At 32.8% G+C, this 6,892-nt stretch overlaps 1 non-coding gene across 1 annotated transcript; it reads right to left on the bottom strand.

Annotated features, from left to right (window-relative positions):
- Nucleotides 1–4,996: 4,996 nt before the first annotated feature.
- Nucleotides 4,997–5,157, bottom strand: LOC125614488. The gene has a single exon (XR_007345068.1). It is a non-coding gene; the product is annotated as a U1 spliceosomal RNA (small nuclear RNA).
- Between the last annotated feature and the right edge of the window lie 1,735 nt (nucleotides 5,158–6,892).

The raw sequence follows: 6,892 nt of genomic DNA, 5'->3' as shown, positions 1-6,892 counted from the left end.
ATTTTTCTTGCATCAATGTCCTAAAGCATTTTTCCTGTTTTTTGTTTGTTTGTTTGTTTGTTTTTGTTTTTAGTAGTTCCATACTTGTGGGACTTACATTTAGGTCTTTAGTCCACTTTTTATTTTTTTTAAATTTTAATTAAAATTATACAGGGCAGTAGAATGCATTTTGGCACATCATACATAAATGGAGTTTAACTTCTCATTCTTCTAGTTGTACATGACGCAGGATTACACCAGTTGTGTAATCATATATGAACATAGGGTAATAATGTCAGATTCATTCTACAATTATTCCTACGCCCTTACCCCCTCCCCTCTCTTCACTCCACTCTGCCTAATCCAAAGTACCTCTATTCTGCCCTAGCTCCCTACCTATTGTGAATTAGCATCAGCATATTGGAGAAAACATTCAGCCTTTAGTTCTTTGTGATTGGCTTATTTCACTCAGCATATTCTCCAGCTCCATCTATTTACCACCAAATGCTATAATTTCATTCTTCTTTGTGTATATGCTACATTTTCTTTATCCATTCGTCTGTTGAAAGGTACCTAGATTGGTTCCATAGTTTGGCTATTGTGAATTGAGCTGCTATAAACATTGACATGGCTGCATCACTGTAGTATGATGATTTTTTTTAATGGACACAATATTTTTATTTATTTATTTTTATGTGGTTCCTCACATGTGAGAGACAAGTGCTCTACCATTGAGTTACTGCCCCAGACCCTAGTATGCTGATTTTTAAAGTCCTTTGGGTATAAACCCAGAAGTGGGATAGCTGGTTCAAATTCTGGTTCTATTCCAAGTTTTATGAAGAATTTTCATAATGCTTTCCATAGTGGTTGCACCAATTTACAGTCCCAAGAGCAATGTATGAGTGTACCTTTTTCCCCACATCCTTGTTTGGTCCATTTTGAGGTGAGTCTTTTATATGATGAGAGGTAAGTATCTAGTTCCCTCTTCTGCATGTGGATACCCATTTCTGAGCACCATTTCTTAAAAAGGCTGTCTTTTCTCCAATGAATGAATACTTGACACCCCTGTCAAAATTTAGCTGACTCTATGTATGTATATTAATTTTATGGGTTCTGTATTCTGTACCATTGTTCTGTGTCAGTTTTTAAACCTGTCTCATGCTATTTTATTTACTACAATTCTATAGCATGTTTTACAGTCAGGTTTTGTGATGCCTTCAGTTTTATTTTTTCTTCTCAGGATTGCTTTGTCTATTCTGGTGTTTTGTGTTGTTTGTTTGTTTGTTTCTATGGTACCATATGAATTTTAGGATTGTTTTTTGCCTGTCTGGGAAGAATATAATTAATGTTTGGATGAGGATTGCTTTTAACCTATAGATTGCTTTGGGTGGTATGGTCCATTTAACAATGGTAATTCTTCCAATCCATGAATATTTTGGTGTCTTTTTTAAAACATATTTTTAGTTGTCAATGGACATAATACCTTTGTTTTATTTATTTTTATGATGTGCTAAGGATCGAACCCAGTGCCTCACATGGGAGAGGCAAGTGCTCTGCCACTAAGCTATAACCCCAGGCCCTTGGTGTCTTCTTGAAATGTATATGTTTTATAGTGTTAGGATTTATATTTACATCTGTGATCCACTTTGGGTTTATTTTGGCCTATGGTTTTAGTTTCAAACTGAAGTTAATTTATTTGACCTATAGATATCAGATTGCTCCAGCTCTATTTGTTGAAATATTACTGTTTATTCATTAAATAGATTTTGCAACATTGTCAAAAATCATTTTTTATGGTATATGCAAGTCTACTTTGGACTTTTATTATGTTCCATTGATACATTTTTTACGATTATTTTCATGTATGTTATTTTTTAAATGGGTTGTAAAATTTACACCAAAAAATTATGCTTGGGTTTTGCTTAGGATTGAGTAGATCCCACATATTTTGGGAAATTTGACATTCTATCATATAGATAGACTCTTTTGAATCATAAACAAGGCACTTCTTTTTTTAAAAAAAATTTTTTGTGGTTGTAGATGGGCCTTTATTGTATTTATTTGCATGTGGTGCTGAGAATTGAACCCAGTGCCTCACACATGCTAAGCAAGTGGTCTACCACTGAGTTACAAACCAAGTCCAAAGCACATCTCTTTTATATAATTAGGTCTTATTTAAATTTCCTTGGTAAAATTTTATATATGCCATGGTAGGTCTGCAAATCTTTGGTAAGATGTGGCCCTATTTCAGACTTTTTGATGCTATCAGAAGTGCTACTATTACTATAAATTGAATTTCTGATTGTTTATTTTTTATAGATAGTGTATTAATAAAATTGAGTTTTGCAGATCAACAAAGTTTCTTTTAATTCTTTATTGAGTATTTTTATCATAAAAAGTGGTCAGATTTTTGCTAAATATTTTTTTTCTGCATATATAAAGATGATACTGTGCTTTATCCTTTTACACTTGTTAATATGGTGAGGAACATTAATTGATTTTCAAATGTTAACTGGTCTTAGTATAGTTTTTATATATTGTCAGAGTGGAATTGATAGAAAATTGTTTAGAAATTTTGCATGTATATTCACTAGGAATATTGATGTGCTTCCTGACGGGTATCACAGCAATGATAGCCTCCCAGAATGAATTGAAATGTATTCTCTCCAGTTTACTAAAAGTGGTGTGTAATATTAGTATTAATTCTTTCTATAGATATCACTAGAGACATGTGCTGGGCCTGTAACTTTCTTTGTGAGAAGGATTTCCACTAAAATTTTAATGTATTTAATGAATAAGTAAATATTGAGGTTATTTCTTTTTCTTGAGTAGACTTTAATTATATGTGTCTTTACAGAAATATATGTACTTCATTGAAGCTTTTGTATCTATTGATATAAAGTTAGCCATATTTTTCCAAATATCATTTTAATTTTTGTAAAATTTACAGTGATGTAACCTTTCATCTTCCTGATGTTTTTAAGGAATGTCTTCTGTCTCTCTCCCTCTCTCTCTCTCCCCCCTCCCTCTCTCTCTCCACCCTCCCATCTCTCTCTCTCCTCCTTTTTTTCCGATCAATCTTTCTGGAGATTTCTCAATGTTACTAATTTTTATCAAATAATCATCTTTTCTTTACATTGGTTTTATTTATCATTTTATCTGGTTTTTATTTCCTTGATCTGCTTCAATTTTTAGTATACTTTTCTTTTTCCAATCTGATGGTTTCTGCCTCTTAATTGAAGGCATTTAGATATCTACATTTAATACATTTATTATTGTGGGTATGTTTGCCTATCAATTTTCAATTGTTTTCTATTCATTGCATCTTTTTTCTGTCCTTTTCCAATCCTCTTTCTTATTTTAAACTATTTTATTATTCTTATTACTCACTTTTATTATTTATTTAGTTTCTTCCTAAACATAGTTTGTTATTTTAGTCTGACTTTAACAATTATAATAGTTGTCTTTAGCTCCTCAGTCAATTTTCTTTCTTTTTTTCTTTCTTTCTTTCTTTCTTTCTTTCTTTCTTTCTTTCTTTCTTTCTTTTTTTTTCTTTCTTCCTTTCATACATAACAATAGTGGAATGCCTTACATTCATTATTACCCATTTACAGCTCAACTTTTTTGTAACTGTGTATATAAAGTATGTTCACACAAAAATTATGCCATCATACATGTACTCTTTTTTTGCATTACAATTCTTAATACACATATATACCACAGTTTTTCATATCTCTGTTTGTATATAAGGTATGTTGACACCAAATTCAATTCTTAATACATATTTTCAATGACACTATACAGCCTCATACATAGTGTGAAAAACTTTAAAAAATTTATATTCAATTCTTCCCTCCTGAATTTTGTGCTATTTTTGCCTCAAATTTAATAGTTATTTTGTTTAAATGGTTATTTTTTATAAAGGTTAGTACAAGGGATTGAACCCAGCGTCTTTTAACCACTGAGGCACTTCCCCAACTCTTTTTATATTTTATTTATAGAAAAGGTCTCACTGAGGTGTTTAGCACCTCACTAAACTGCTGAAGCTGGATTTGAATTTATGATCCTCCTGCCTCAGCCTCCTGAGATGCTGGGATAACAGGCAGCACCATACCCAACTTATAGTTACCATTTTTTTTTAAAGAGAGAGAGAGAGAGAGAGAGAGAGAGAGAGAGAGAATTTTTTATTATTATTTTTTAGTTATTTCTGCAGACACAACATCTTTGTTTGTATGTGGTGCTGAGGATCGAACCCAGGCTGCACGCATGCCAGGCGAGCGCGCTACCGCTTGAGCCAAATCCCCAGCCCAATATTTATAATTTTTAATGTTCTTCATTCCTTTTTTATAGATCCAGATTTCCATTGGACATTATTTTCCTTTTGCTTCAAAGAAATTCCATTAGCATTTGTTTATTTGAGCCTGCCGGTGATGTTGATGACTCCTTTCAGTTTGAATACCAGAGAAAGTCTTTAAAACATTTAAATTAAAAAGAAGATTTTGCCTGGATAAAGATTTCTAGATCAACAATTTTTTTTTTTATTTCACACTTTAAGGAGGTTGCTCCACAGTCTTTTAGTAGAATTGTTCCCAATAGGAAATATGATGTCATCTTTATTATTATTCGTCTGTACACACATGTCATTTTCCTCTGGCTGCTTTTAAGATTTCCTCTTTATCACTGGTTTTAAACAATTTGATTATGAATTGCCTTGGTGTAGTTGCCTTCATGGTTCTTGTTTGGAGTTCTGACATATTTGTTGGTTTATACTTTTAATAAATTTTGGAAAATTTTCATGTATTATTTCTGTGACCATTTTTCATGTCTCCACCTCTCTTGCTCTTCAAAAATTCCAATTCCATGCACAGGAAGCTGCCTAAAGTTGTATCATAGTTTACTTATGCTATATTCACTTTATTTTTATTTTTCTGCATCTTTTTTTTCATAGTTTCTTTTGCTAGGTGCTCAAGTACACTGATATTTCCTTGTGCTCTTCTTAGCTTTGCATTAATCCAATATAGGAGAGCATGAACTCAGTTCCCACTATCACAAATTATGCAGTAGAGTTTCCCACATTTGAGGAAATCACAGGGATCAGATTGTCTAGAATGCAATGAAAATGCCTCGCCCTGGGAAAAATCCTTTGTGATCATAGTATCTTCCCTGCCAGGTAAGTATTCTAGTGCATTTCTTTATCAAACATTATATTTTCCTTTATAAATTTTTCTTTGGGATCTTTTCTATGTCTTTTATGTTGCTACTTAACTTTTTAACACATGAATACAATTATAAAAAATTTTAATTGCCGAGTCTACTGATCAGTTCTTTGTCAATTGATTATTCTTTTCATGGTGGGTCTGATTTTCCTACTTCTCTTCATTACTGGTAATAATTTTGGATGCACAATATTGTGAATTTTTTACTGTTGGATTTTGGATATATTTATATTCCTAAAAATATTCTTGAAACTTGCTCAGAAGTGAATTGAATTTGAAGTTACTTGGAAACAGTTTGGTCCTTCTACATCTTGCTTTTAACATTTCTTAGACTGGACCAGAAGAGAAGTTTAGTCTATTGATAATAATTTCCCACTATGTTGAAGCAATATGCTTCTGTGTACGCTATTCAATGCTATATGCATTATGATATTTTCTAGTCAGGCTTGTGGAAACAGGTATTATTTCTGGCCCTGTGTAAATATTTAGTAATTCCTTTACAATCATTTTATGTTGATCTCTCCCCAGTCTCATCTCTTGTCCCCACACATGCTTTATGATCAATAGTCTGCTGAATACCCAACAGGGAACCCTCGGTAGATCATCAGGCTGGAAAAATGCGGCAGAGAAGAAATCAGAAAACTGAAGTACAACTCTACTCACCATTGCTAAACATAAGGGCATGTGATGAGCATGAAGAAGAATGCTAGCTATATCTAGGTGTAAATAAAAGCCCCTAGTTGACAGTCAACAAAGAAAAGAAGGACCTCAGTCCTACAACTGACAAAACTGAATTCTGCCAAAAACTTGAGTGAGCTTGGAAGCAGATTATTTCCCCATAGCCTCTAGAAGTAAATGCAGTCCTGTCAACATCTGTTTCAGTATTGTGAAGTCCAGAGCAGAAGACTCCTGTGAAATGTACTGTACTGGACTTCTGACTTACAGAACTGAGATAACAAAATGCCTAAGTTTATGGTGATTTTGCTATAGCAGCAGTAGAAAACTAACACCCCCAAGAGGAGTCTTTTGGTATATTTGGGCTTGAGCAGTTCATGTTTTTGTCTGGACTTTGCCATGATTATGGAGTAGTCTTGATTTTATTTGCATGGTTACAAAGTGATATCATCTAATGTTGATGATATATGAAATTGTGTATGTTAAATGGGAGAACACGGAGAGTTTGTTGTGAGTGTGCGGCAAACTTGTAGTCACACCAAAACAGAAGAGATAGTACCAGGCCAGCTTCTGGATGTAGAAAGTTGATTTTATTGCTATTGTTTTTGCTGTTTGTTTGTGTTTCTCAGCGTTTATGTACTGAGCTGCCTGCTAATTTTATTCATCCTAGCTTTAAAACACACTATTCAAATTAATGATTCAGTGAAATTACAAACCATTACATGCTATGGTTCTTTAGGTTAATTATAACCATAAAAGTTAAATCTTCCAGTATCAAGGTATGCTGTTAAGAAAGCTGGATATCATTCAAGGAATTAATGGTTATTTTTCAGTGTTAAGTATGGTTAGAATATAGAGATCAGGGGAGAAATTATAGGTGCCAAAATGAATGCAATCTGGCTTTTAAAATCAATTTACTTATTTTTCACATGTAGTGAAAATTAGTCCCATTTATAACAAATAGAAGTGGATAACTGTGGGAAATATTGTTTATGTTTTGAATAGATCTTTTCATTGTCATT

This window comes from Marmota marmota, unplaced genomic scaffold, assembly GCF_001458135.2.
Source record: "Marmota marmota marmota unplaced genomic scaffold, marMar, whole genome shotgun sequence".
Taxonomy (NCBI): Eukaryota; Metazoa; Chordata; class Mammalia; order Rodentia; family Sciuridae; genus Marmota; species Marmota marmota.
Note: the sequence above shows the minus strand (reverse complement) of the source record. Positions and strands in the feature narration are given on the sequence as shown.